This window comes from Bos taurus, chromosome Y (genome assembly GCF_002263795.3).
Source record: "Bos taurus isolate L1 Dominette 01449 registration number 42190680 breed Hereford chromosome Y, ARS-UCD2.0, whole genome shotgun sequence".
NCBI classification, from domain to species: domain Eukaryota; kingdom Metazoa; phylum Chordata; class Mammalia; order Artiodactyla; family Bovidae; genus Bos; species Bos taurus.
The window spans coordinates 8165287-8179952 of record NC_082638.1 but is presented as its reverse complement, the minus strand read 5'-3'; positions in this window follow the sequence as shown (position 1 = coordinate 8179952).

Below are 14666 nucleotides of genomic sequence, written 5' to 3'. Positions count from 1 at the left end.
CCTTCCAAAACTGGACCAGGAAGAAATAGAAAATCTTAACAGACCCATCACAAGCACAGAAATTGAAACTGTAATCAGAAATCTCCCAGCAAACAAAAGCCCAGGTCCAGACGCTTCACAGCTGAATTCTACCAAAAATTTAGAGGAAAGCTAACACCTATCCTACTCAAACTCTTCCAGAAAATTGCAGAGGAAGGTAAACTTCCAAACTCATCCTATGAGGCCACCATCACCCTAATACCAAAACCTGACAAAGATGCCACAAAAAAAGAAAACCACGGGCCAATATCACTGATGAACATAGATGCAAAAATCCTTAACAAAATTCTAGCAATCAGTATCCAACAACACGTTAAAAAGATCATACACCATGACCAAGTGGGCTTTATCCCAGGGATGCAAGGATTCTTCAATATCCACAAATCAACCAATGTAATACACCACATTAACAAATTGAAAAATAAAAACCATATGATTATCTCAATAGATACAGAGAAAGCCTTTGACAAAACTCAACATCCATTTATGATACAAACTCTCCAGAAAGCAGGAATAGAAGGAACATACCTCAACATAATAAAAGCTATATATGACAAACCCACAGCAAACATTATGCTCAATGGTGAAAAATTGAAAGCATTTCCCCTAAAGTCAGGAACAAGACAAGGGTGCCCACTTTCACCAATACTATTTAACATAGTTTTGGAAGTTTGGGCCACAGCAATCAGAGCAGAAAAAGAAATAAAAGGAATCCAAATTGGAAAAGAAGAAGTAAAACTCTCACTGTTTGCAGATGACAAGATCCTCTACATCAGATCAGATCAGATCAGTCACTCAGTCGTGTCCGACTCTTTGCGACCCCATGAATCGCAGCACGCCAGGCCTCCCTGTCCATCATCAACTCCTGGAGTTCACTGAGACTCACGTCCATTGAGTCAGTGATGCCATCCAGCCATCTCATCCTCTGTCGTCCCCTTCTCCTCCTGCCCCCAATCCCTCCCAGCATGAGTCTTTTCCAATGAGTCAACTCTTCGCATGAGGTGGCCAAAATTCTGGAGTCTCAGCTTTAGCATCATTCCTTCCAAAGGAATCCCAGGGCTGATCTCCTTCAGAATGGACTGGTTGGATCTCCTTGCAGTCCAAAGGACTCTCAAGAGTCTTCTCCAACACCACAGTTCAAAAGCATCAATTCTTCGGCACTCAGCCTTCTTCAATCCTCTACATAGAAAACCCTAAAGACTCCACCAGAAAACTACTAGAACTGATCAATGAATATAGTAAAGTTGCAGGATATAAAGTCAACACACAGAAATCCCTTGCATTCCTACACACTAATAATGAGAAAATAGAAAGAGAAATTAAGGAAACAATTCCATTCACCATTGCAACGAAAAGAATAAAATACTTAGGAATATATCTACCTAAAGAAACTAAAGACCAATATATAGAAAACTAAAAATACTGGTGAAGGAAATCAAAGAGGACATTAATAGATGGAGAAATATACCATGTTCATGGATCGGAAGAATCAATATAGTGAAAATGAGTATACTACCCAAAGCAATTTATAGATTCAATGCAATCCCTATCAAGATACCAAAGGTATTCTTCACAGAGCTAGAACAAATAATTTCACAATTTGTATGGAAATACAAAAAAACTCAAATAGCCAAAGCAATCTTGAGAAAGAAGAATGGAACTGGAGGAATCAACCTGCCTGACTTCAGGCTCTACTACAAAGAAACAGTCATCAAGACAGTATGGTACTGGCACAAAGACAGAAATATAGACCAATGGAACAAAATAGAAAGCCCAGAGATAAATCCACGCACCTATGGACACCTTATCTTTAACAAAGAAGGCAAGAATATACAGTAGAGAAAAGACAATCTCTTTAACAAGTGGTGCTGGGAAAACTGGTCAACCACTTGTAGAAGAATGAAACTAGAACACTTTCTAACACCATACACAAAAATAAACTCAAAATGGATTAAAGATCTAAATGTAAGACCAGAAACTATAAAACTCTTAGAGGAGAACATAGGCAAAACACTCTCCGACATACATCACAGCAGGATCCTCTATGACCCACCTCCCAGAATATTGGAAATAAAAGCAAAAATAAACAAATGGAACCTAATTAAACTTAAAAGCTTCTGCACAACAAAAGAAGCTACAAGCAAGGTGAAAAGACAGCCTTCAGAATGGGAGAAAATAATAGCAAATGAAGCAACTGACAAACAACTAATCTCAAAAATATACAAACAACTCCTATAGTTCAATTCCAGAAAAATAAATGACCCAATCGAAAAATGGGCCAAAGAACTAAATAGACATTTCTCCAAAGAAGACATACAGATGGCTAACAAACACATGAAAAGATGCTCAACATCACTCATTACCAGAGAAATGCAAATCAAAACCACAATGAGATACCATTTCACGCCAGTCAGAATGACTGCAGTCCAAAAGTCTACAAGCAATAAATGCTGGAGAGGGTGTGGAGAAAAGGGAACCCTCTTACACTGTTAGTGGGAATGCAAACTAGTACAACCACTGTGGACAACAGTGTGGAGATTCCTTTAAAAACTGGAAAGAGAACTGCCTTATGACCCAGCAATCCCACTGCTGGGCATACACACTGAGGAAACCAGAATTGAAAGAGACACGTGTACCCCAATGTTCATCGCAGCACCGTTTATAATAGCCAGGACATGGAAGCAACCTAGGTGTACATCAGCAGATGAATGGATAAGCTGTGGCATATATACACAATGGAGTATTACTCAGCCATTAAAAAGAATACATTTGAATCCGTTCTAATGAGGTGGATGAAACAGGAGCCTATTATCCAGAGTGAAGTAAGCCAGAAAGAAAAACACCAATACAGTATACTAATGCATATATATGGAATTTAGAAAGATGGTAACGAAGACCCTGTATGCGAGACAGCAAAAGAGACACAGATGTCTAGAACAGTCTTTTGGACTCTGTGGGAGAGGGAGAGGGGTGGGATGATTTGGGAGAATGGCACTGAAACATGTATAATATCATATATGAAACGAGTCGCCAGTCCAGGTTTGAATCACGATACTGGATGCTTAGGGCTGGTGCACTGGGACGACCCAGAGGGATGGTATGGGGAGGGAGGAGGGAGGAGGGTTCAGGATGGGGAACACGTGTATACTTGGCGGATTCATGATGATATATGGTAAAACCAATACAATATTGTAAAGTTAAAAAATTAAATAAATAAATAAAGTGTATTTTATCTGAATGAGTATTGCTACTCCTGCTTTCTTTTGGTCTTTATTTGCATGGAATAACTTTCCCAGCCCTTCACTTTCAGTCTGTATGTGTCCCTTGTTTTGAGGTGGGTCTCCTGTAGACAACATATGTAGTGGTCTTGTTTTTGTATCCATTCAGCCAGTCTTTGTCTTTTGGTTGAGGAGTTCAACCCATTTACACTTAAAGTAATTATTCATAATTATGACCCCATTACCACTTACTTTGTTGTTTCGGGTTTGAGTTTATACAACATTTCTGTGTATAGTCCTAGCTAGAGCAACCAGAGAAGAAAAAGAAATTAAACCAACACAGATGGGAAAAGAAGTAGAGCTCTCTCTGTTTGCAGATGACATGATACTATAGAAAACCCTAAGAATACTATCAGAAAATTACTAGAGCTAATCAATGAATTTAGCCGTCTCAGGATACAAAATGAATACACAAAAATCACTTGTATTCCTATATACTAACAATGAAAAATTAGAAAAAGAAATGGAATCAATCCCGTTCACCACGCAAACAAAAAATAAACTATCTGCCTCTTGAGAAAGCTGAATGCAGGTCAGGGAGTAACAGTTAGAACTGAACATGGAACTACAGACTGGTTCCTAATAGGAAAAGGAGTACACCAAGCCTGTATATTGCCACCTGCTTATTTAACTTATATGCAGAGTACATTGTAAGAAACGCTGGGCTGGAGGAAGAACAAACTGGAATCAAGATTGCAGGGAGAAATATCAATAACCTCAGATATGCAGATGACAACACTCTTATGGCAGAAAGTGAAGAAGAACTAATGAGCCTCTTGATGAAAGTGCAACAGGAGAGTGAAAAAGTTGGCTTAAAGCTCAACATTCAGAAAACTAAGGTCATGGCATCCGGTCCTATCACTTTATGGCAGATAGATGGGGAAACAGTGGAAACAGTGGCAGACTTATTTTTATGGACTCCAAAATGCAATTTTTATGGACTCCATGGATGCAATCAGATGGTGATTGCATCCATGAAATTAAAAGATGCTTATTTCTTGGAAGGAAAGTTATGACCAACCTAGAAACTGTATTCAAAAGCAGACATTACTTTGTCAACAAAGGTTTGTCTACTCAAGGCTATGGTTTTCCAGTAGTCATGTATGGATGTGAGAGTTGGACTTAGAAGAAAGTTGAGCACCGAAGAATTGATGCTTTTGAACTGTGATGTTGGAGAAGACTCTTGAGAGTCCCTTGGATCAAGGAGATCCAACCGGTCCATCCTAAAGGAGATCAGTCCTGGGTGTTCTTGGAGGGACTAATGTTGAAGCTGAACCTCCAATACTTTGGCTACCTGATGTGAAGTGTTGACTTATTTCAAAAGACCCTGATTTGGGGAAAGATTGAGGGCAGGAGGAGAAGGGGACGACAGAGGATGAGATGGTTGGATGACATCATCAACTCGATGGACATGGGTTTGGGTGGACTCCAGGAGTTGGTGATGGACAGGGAGGCCTTGTGTGCTGTGGTTCATGGGGTCACAAAGAGTCAGACACGACTGAGCGACTGAACTGAACTGAACAATGAAAAATTAAAAAAAAAGAAATGGAATCATTCCCATTCACCATTGAAACAAAAAATAAAATATCTAAGAATAAGCCTACCTATGGAAAAGAAATGCAAAAAAGCAAAATGGCTGTTTGCAAAGGCCTTACAAATAGTTCTGAAAAGAAGAGAAGTGAAAAAAAAAAAAAAAAAGGGAAAAGGAAAGATATAAGCATTTGAATGCAGAGTTCCAAAGAATAGCAAGGAGAGATAAGAAAGCCTCCCTGAGCAATCAATGCAAAAAAATAGAGGAAAACAACAGAATGGGAAAGACTAGAGATCTCTTCAAGAAAATTAGAGATAACAAGGGAACATTTCATGCAAAGATGGGCTCAATAAAGGACAGAAATGGTATGGACCTAAGAGAAGCAGATAATATTAAGAAGAGGTGGCAAGAATACACAGAAGAACTGTACAAAAAAGATCTTCATGACGAAGATAATCATAATGGTGTGATCACTCATCTAGAGCCAGACTTCCTGGAAAGTGAAGCCAAGTGGGCCTTAGAAAGCATCACTACGAACAAAGCTAGTGGAGGTGATAGAATTCCAGCTGAGCTATTCCAAATCCTGAAAGATGATGCTGTGAAAGTGTTGCACTCAATATGCCAGCAAATTTGGAAAACTCAGCAGTGGCCACAGGACTGGAAAAGGTCAGTTTTCATTCCAGTCCCAAAGAAAGGCAATGCCAAAGAATGCTCAAACTACCACATAACTGCACTCATCTCACATACTAGTACAGTAATGCTCAAAATTCTCCAAGCCAGGCTTCAGCAATACGTGAACTGTGAACTTCCTGATATCCAAGTGGGTTTTAGAAAAGGCCAAGGAACCAGAGATCAAATTGCCAACATCCGCTCGATCATGAAAAAAGCAAGAGAGTTCCAAAAAAAACCACATCTATTTCTGCTTTATTAACTATGCCAAAGCCTTTGACTGTGTGGATCACAATAAACTGTGGAAAATTCTGGAAGAGATGGGAATACTCAACCACCTGACCGGCCTATTGAGAAATTTGTATGCAGGTCAGGAAGCAACAGTTAGAACTGGACATGGAACAACAGACTGGTTCCAAATAGGAAAAGGAGTACATCAAGGCTGTATATTGTCACCCTGCTTATTTAACTTGCATGCAGAGTACATCGTCAGAAATGCTGGGCTGGAGGAAGATGAAACTGGAATCCAGATTGCAGGGAGAAATATCAATAACCTCAGATATGCAGATGACACCACCCTTATGGCAGAAAGTGAAGAGGAACTCAAAAGCCTCTTGATGAAAGTGAAAGAGGAGAGTGAAAAAGTTGGCTTAAAGCTCAACATTCAGAAAATGAAGGTCATAGCATCCGGTCCCATCACTTCATGGGAAATAGATGGTGAAACAGTGGAAACACTGTCAGACTTTATTTTTGGGGGCTCCGAAATCACTGCAGATGGTGACTGCAGCCATGAAACTAAAAGACGCTTACTCCTTGGAAGGAAATTTATGACCAACCTAGATAGCATATTCAAAAGCAGAGACATTACTTTGCCAACAAAGGTCCGTCTACTCAAGGCTATGGTTTTTCCAGTAGTCACGTATGGATGTGAGAGTTGGACTGTGAAGAAAGCTGAGCACCGAAGAATTGATGCTTTTGAACTGTGGTGTTAGAGAAGACTCTTGAGAGTCCCTTGGCCTGCAAGGAGATCCAACCAGTCCATTCTGAAGGAGATCAGCCCTGGAATTTCTTTGAAGGAATGATGCTAAAGCTAAAACTCCAGTACTTTGGCCACCTCATGCGAAGAGTTGACTCCTTGGAAAAGACTCTGATGCTGGGAGGGATAGGGGGCAGGAGGAGAAGGGGACGACAGAGGATGAGATGGCTGGATGGCATCACTGACTTGATGGACGTGAGTCTGAGTGAACTCCCGGAGTTGGTGATAGACAGGGAAACCTGGCACACTGCAATTCATGGGGTCGTAAAGAGTCAGACACGACTGAGGGACTTAACTGTACTGAAGGCGACAAAAGAACTGCATACAGAAAATTGTAACACACTGATAAAAGAAATCAAAGACAACATAAACAAATGGAGAGGTATTTCATATTTCTGTGCAGGAAGAACCATGTCGTGAAAATAACTATACTACCAAATGCTATCTACAGATTCAAAGCAATCCTCATCAAATTACCAATTGTATTTCTAATATAACTAGAAGAAAAAATTTCCCAATTCATATGGAAACACAGAAGATCCCAAATAGCCAAAGTAGTCTTGAGAATGAGCAGTGGAAATGGAGCAATCAACCTTCCAGACGTCAGATTATATTGCAAACCTACACTCATCAAGACAGTATGGTACTGGCACAAAAACAGAAATATAGACCAATCGAACAAGATAAAAAGCCCAGAAATAAACCCATGCACCTATGGGTACCTTATTTTTGACAAAGAAGGCAAGAATATGGGGCACATACAACCTCTTCAATAAGTGGTGCTGGTAAAATTGGACAGCTGCATGTGAAAGGAAGAATTAGATCGTTTCCTTACAGCACACACAAAGATAAATTCCAAATGTATTAAAGAGCTAAATGTAAGACCAGAAACTATAAAACTCTTAGAGGATAACAGGCAGAACACTCGATGACATAAATCAAAGCAAGATCCTCTATGACCTACCTCCTAGAGTAATGGAAATAAAAGCAGAAGTAACAAAGTGGGACCTAATCAAACTTAAAAGATTTTCATAGCAACGGAAACTATAAGCATGGTGAAAAGACAACCCTGAGAATGGGAGAAAATAATAGCAAATGAAACAAATGACAAAAGATTAATTTCCAAAATATACAAGCAGCTCATACAACTGAATCCCAGAAAAAACAAACAACCCAATCAAAAAGTGAGAAAAAGACCTAAACAGACATTTCTCCAAAGAAGACCTAGAGACCGCTATCAAGCACATGAGAAGATGCTCAGCATCACTCATGATTAGAGAAATGCACATCAAAACCATAATGAGATACTACCTCACAGCAATCAGAAAGGCCATCATCAAAAAGTCTGCAAAAAATAAATGTTGGAATGGACGTGGAGAAAAGGAAACCCTCTTGCACTGTTAGTGGGAATGAAAATTGATACAGCCACTTTGGAAGACAGTATGGAGATCCCTTAAAAAACTAGGAGTAAAACCACCATAATGACCAGCGATCCTACTTCTAGGCATATACCCTGAGGAAATAAAAATTGAAAAAGACACATGTACCCTAATGTTCATTGCAGCACTGTTTACAATAGCTAGAACATGGAAGCAACCTAGATGTGCATCATACATGAATGGATAAAGAAGTGTGGTACATACACACAATGGAATATTACTCAGCACAAAGAGAAATGCATTTCAATCACTTCTAATGAAGTGGATGAACCTAGACCTCATTATATAGAGTGAAGTAAGTCAGAGAGATAAAGATAAATATCATTTACTAACACGTATATATGGAATTTAGAAAGATGTAACCAGAGTATTTATTTTCAGGGCAACAATGGAAAACAGACATAGAGAACAGACTTATGGCCATGGCAAGAGGGGAGGAGAGGGTGAGGTTTATGGGGAGAGTAATATGAAAGCAGTATTTGGATGCAATCTCAAAAACAATAGAATGATCTCAGTTCAGTTCTAAGGCAAACCATTCAATATCACGGTAATCCAAGCCTATGCCCCGACAGTAATGCTGAAGAAGCTAAAGTTGACCAGTTCTATGAAGACCTGCAAGACTTTTTAAAACTAACACCCAAAGAAGATGTCCTTTTCATTATAGGGGACTGGAATGCAAAAGTAGGAAGTCAAGAAAACTTCCTACTTGGAGTAACAGGCAAATTTGGCCTTGGGGTACAAAATGAAGCAGGGTAAAGACTAATAGAATTTGCCAAAAGAATGCACTGGTCATACCAAACACCCTCTTCCAACAACACTAGAGAAGACTCTACACATGGACATCACCAGATGGTCAATACCAAAATGAGACTGATTATATTCTTTATAGCCGAATATGGAGACGCTCTATGCAATCAGCAAAATAAGACCAGGAGCTGACTGTGGCTCAGATCATGAATTCCTTATTGCCAAATTCAGACTTAAATTGAAGCAAGTGGGAGAAATCAATAGACCATTCAGCTTTTACCTAAATCAAATCCCTTATAATTATATAGTGGAAGTGAAAAATATTATTTAAGGGACTAGATCTGATAGAGTGCCTGACGAACTATGGACAGAGGTTCATGACCTTGTACAGGAGACAGGGATCAAGACCATTCCCAAGAAAAAGAAATGCAAGAAAAGCAAAATGGCTGTCTGAGGAGGCCTTACAAATAGCTACAAAAAGAAGAGAAGCGAAAAGCAAAGAAGAAAAAGAAAGATATAAGCATTTGAAGGCAGAGTTCCAAAGAATAACAAGGAGAGATAAGAAAGACTTCTTCCGTGATGAGTGCAAAGAAATGGGGGAAGAGGGGGGGTGGGTGGGAAATAGAATAGGAAAGACTATGTACCTCTTCAAGAAAATTAGAGATACCAAGGGAATATTTCATGCAAAGATGGGCTCAATAAAGGACAGGAATGGTAGGGACCTAACAGAAGCAGAAGATATTAAGAAGAGGTGGCAAGAATACACAGAAGAACTGTACAAAAAGATCTTCATGACCCAGATAATCACAATGGTGTGATCACTCATCTAGACCCAGACATCCTGGAATGTGAAGTCAAGTGGGCCTTAGAAAGTACTACTAGGAACAAAGCTAGTGGAGGTGGTGGAATTTCAGTTGAACTGTTTCAGATCATGGAAGATGAGGCTGTGAAAGTGCTGCACTCAATTGCCAACAGATTTGGAAAACTCAGCAGTGGCCACAGGACTGGAAAAGGTCAGTTTTCATTCCAATCCCAAAGAAAGGCAATGCCAAAGAATGCTCAAACTATAGCACAATTGCGCTCATCTCACATGCTAGCAAAGTAATGCTCAAAAATTCTCGAAGCCAGGCTTTAGCAATACGTGAACCATGAACTTTCAGATGTTCAAGCTGGTTTTAGAAAAGGCAGAGGAACCAGAGATCAAACTGCCAACATCCGCTGGCTCATTGAAAAAGCAAGAGAGTTCCAGGAAAACATCTATTTCTGCTTTATTGACAATGCCAAAGCCTTTAAATATGTGGATCATAATAAACTGTGGAAAATTCTGAAAGAGATGGGACTACCAAACCATATGCTCTGCCTCTTGAGATATCTGTACGCAGGTCATGAAGCAACAGAACTGGACATGGAACAACAGACTGGTTCCAAAGAGGAAAAAGGGTACGTCAAGGTTGCATATTGTCACCCTGCTTATTTAACTTATATGCAGAGTACATCATGAGAAATGATGGGCTGGGTGAAGCATAAGCTGGAATCAAGATTGGCAGGAGAAATATCAATATCCTCAGATACGCAGATGACTCCACCCTTGTGGCAGAAAGTGAAGAAGAACTCAAGAGCCTCTTGATGAAAGTGAAAGAGAGGAGTGAAAAAGTTGGCTTAGAGCTCAACATTCAGAAAATTAAGATCATGACATTTGGCCCCACCACTTCATGGTTGTACATTAGAGTGGAATGAGGCAGAGAAGCCAGCAAACCTGGTGTCTCCTCACTCTCCTTAGCACAGCCCTGCTTAGCTCCCCTTAGTGGAGCTGTCCTAGTGCAGTTCTCCTTAAGTCTTTGTGTATTAGCTAGAAAACCTGTTCAACCTCCTTGAATGTTTGGAAAGTTTTATCACAAAGTATTGGGGAAAGTACAGAGCAAACAAAAATGAAAAAAAAAAGGCACATGATTCATAATTTCAAATTTTAAAAATATGAGCTGAAAAAGATGTGGAGGAGATAGGCTAAAATATTGTGTGTTCAGTCCCTTGGTCGTGTTTGACTCTTTTGCAACCCAATAGACTGTAGCCCACGAGGCTCCTCTGTCCATGGAATACTCCAGGCAAGAGTACTGGAGTTGGGCTACCAATCCCTTCTCCAGGGGGTGTTCCCAACCCAGGGATCTAACTCCTGACTCCTGCATTGGCAGGCATGTTCTTTATCACTGAGCTACCAGGGGAGCCCCAAAATAATAACTGTTGTGAAACTAAACATGGCTTTTATTTACTTTTTCATACTCTGTGCACTGACCAAGTTCTTTTGCTAATATTCACAGACTACATTTTCCATCAAAAAAGTTTGCCTCTGGCCCAATCTAGGTGGGAAGTCTTGGTGTATTAGCTACAAAAAATGTTCAACTCTTTTGAATGTTTAGAAATTTTTATAATGAAATGTTCAAGAAATACAGAACAAAGTACAACAAAATCCAAAATGCACATGAAGTGTAATCCCAATGCTAAAAATATAAGCTGAAAAATGATGGGAAGGAAATGGATTAAAATATGAACTGTGGTGAAAGTAATCATGGTTTTTACTTACTTTATCACACTCCGTGCACTGGCAAGTTCTTTTTCCCAACATTATCAGTCTACATTTTCCATAATAAAAGTATCATCACCTTCGGTGTGGCCTAAGAGAGACAGGCCTACTGGGCAGCAGCATCTTTTTACTTGTGTTCCCCTCTTCATCCTTGGCTTTGAGCACCTGCTGGGACTCCCAGAGTCCTCCAATCTCAGATCTAGAGATGTGTCCCCATTGGCTTCTCAGGGCTGAGCAAGTCTATTGCCCACTCATCTGTTTGGAGTCCCAGGTGCAGCCCCACCCATCTTGGCCCATCATGGTGCTACCTCCCTCCACTTCGTTTTTTCTCTTTACACACACACACACACACACACACACACACAAGGCTAATGTAAAAAGCTTTTTGAAAAGTACATGTGGAAAGACAGCCAGGTGAATTCAGAGTTGCCCCCCTCCTGATTCTTCTAACCACATACTCTAGCATCCTAGAGTTTTTTGTCTGTTATTTAAATTTTACTTTACGTGATCTTTGAAGCTAAAAAGGGAAATTTTACATAACTTTCTTTTTAGTAAAATTCCTGCATGGGTCAATAAACAATGAATTATAAAATGACGATTGAGAAAAATTTGGAAGAGAGCTGGCAAAAGGTTCATTTACCTAATTTACGCAGAGTCCAAAGTTAAAATAAGATGAAAAATCTAATATTAGAAAAACATGAAGGAAACAAAAGGTACAACAAACTACAAATTACCCAGAAAAAAAGAAAGAAAAATTACCAAAAATCAGGAAGATATTTTGAAGTTAATTGGTAATAATTAAGAATAATTAAGACTATTATCTGGTAATAGTAACAGAAATGCAAACCAAAACAATAATGGAATATGATTTCTCACCAAGCAAATTGCAAAAAGTTCAATAAGAAAGTTGAAAGATATCAAAATTTTCCTCTGAGGATGAGAATTTAGAAAATGAGGGCTCATGCATTTCTGTGAAAGCATAAAGCAATGAAACTTTGAAGAACAATGTGACAATGTCTAATAAATTTATAAATGTATGGCCTCTTAGCCAGACCATGTTTGGAATTTACATTGCAGAAATATTTATGCAATAACACCAAGATTTTATATGTATATATATATCAGATCAGATCAGATCAGTCGCCCAGTCGTGTTCAGCTCTTTGTGACCCCATGAATCACAGCATGCCAGGCCTCACTGTCCATTACCAACACCTGGCGTTCACTCAGACTCACGTCCATCGAGTCAGTGATGCCATCCAGCCATCTCATCCTCTGTCGTCCCCTTCTCCTCTTGCCCCCAATCCCTCCCAGCATCAGAGTCTTTTCCAAGGAGTCAACTCTTCGCATGAGGCAGCCAAAGTACTGGAGCTTCAGCTTTAGCATCATTCCTTCCAAAGAAATTCCAGGGCTGATCTCCTTCAGAATGGACTGGTTGGATCTCCTTGCAGGCCAAGGGACTCTCAAGAGTCTTCTCCAACACCACAGTTCAAAAGCATCAATTCTTCAGCGCTCGGCTTTCTTCACAGTCCAACTCTCACATCCATACATGACCACAGGGAAAACCATAGCATTGACTAGATGAACCTTTGCTGGCAAAGTAATGTCTCTGCTTTTGAATATGCTATCCAGGTTGGTCATAACTTTCCTTCCAAGGAGTAAGCGTCTTTTAGTTTCATGGCTGCAGTCACCATCTGCAGTGATTTTGGAGTCCAGAAAAATAAAGTCTGACAGTGTTTCCACTGTTTCCCCATCTATTTTCCATGAAGTGGTGGGATCGGATGCCATGATCTTCCTTTTCTGAATGTTGAGCTTTAAGCCAACTTTTTTGCTCTCCACTTTCACTTTCATCAAGAGGCTTTTGAGTTCCTCTTCACTTTCTGCCATAAGGGTGGTGTCATCTGCATATCTGAGGTTATTGATATTTCTCCCGGCAATCTTGATTCCAGCTTGTGTTTCTTCCAGTCCAGCGTTTCTCATGATGTACTCTGCATATAACTTAAATAAACAGGGTGACAATATACAGCCTTGATGAACTCCTTTTCCTATTTGGAACCAGTCTGTTGTTCCATGTCCAGTTCTAACTGTTGCTTCCTGACCTGCATACAAATTTATCAAGAGGCAGATCAGGTGTTCTGGTATTCCCATTTCTTTCAGAATTTTCCACAGTTTATTGTGATCCACACAGTCAAAGGCTTTGGCATAGTCAATAAAGCAGAAATAGATGCTTTTCTGGAACTCTCTTGCTTTTTCCATGATCGAGCGGATGTTGGCAGTTTGATCTCTAGTTCGTCTGCCTTTTCTAAAACCAGCTTGAAGATCAGGAAGTTCACGGTTCACGTATTGCTGAAGACTGGCTTGGAGACTTTTGAGCATTACTTTACTAGCGTGTGAGATGAGCACAATTGTGCTATAGTTTGAGCATTCTTTGGAATTGCCTTTCTTTGGGATTGGAATGAAAACTGACCATTTCCAGTCCTGTGGCCACTGCTGAGTTTTCCAAATTTGCTGGCGTGTGCAGCACTTATATGATGTTCACTGCAATATCTTTCCCCCCCATCATCCTAGAAAAGCTCTTTGAGCTCCTTCCACCCACTGCCCTTATCCCATGCAAATCCTGTGCTCAGTTCTATAAATATAGATTAGTTTTGCCTCAACTAGGCCTTCCTATAAATGGAGCCTACAGTAGGTACACGTGTAGTAGCTTTACAATGTGTTACTTACTGCTGCACAGAAAAGTAAATCAATTGTGTGTATATGTGTGTGTGTGTATATGTATATCTCCCATTTTTAAAATTTCCTTTCCAGGTAGTTCACCAAAGAGCATTGAGGACAGTTTCCTGTGCTACTCAGATGGTTCTCATTAGTTCAGTTCAGGTCAATCACTCAGATGTGTCCGACTCTTTGCAATCCCATGTACTGCAGCACACTAGGTTTCCTGTCCATCAACAACTCCCAGGATTTTTCTCAAACTCATGTCCATCGTGACAGTGATGTCATCCAACCGTCTCATCCTCTGTTGTCTCCTTTTCCTTCCACCTTCAACCTTTCCAGCATCAGGGTCTTTTCCAGTGAGTCACTTCTTCTCATCAGGTGGCCAAATTATTGGACTTTTAACTTCAGCAACAGTCCTTTCAATGAACATTCAGGACTGATTTCCTTTAGGATGGACTGGTTGGATCTCCTTGCAGTCCAAGGGACTCTCAAGAGTCTTCTCCAACACCACAGTTCAAAAACATCAATTTTTTGGCGCTCAGTTTTCCTTATGGTCCAACTCTCACATCCATACATGACTACTGGAAAAACCATAGCTTTGACGAGATGGACCTTTGTCAGCAAAGTAATGTCTC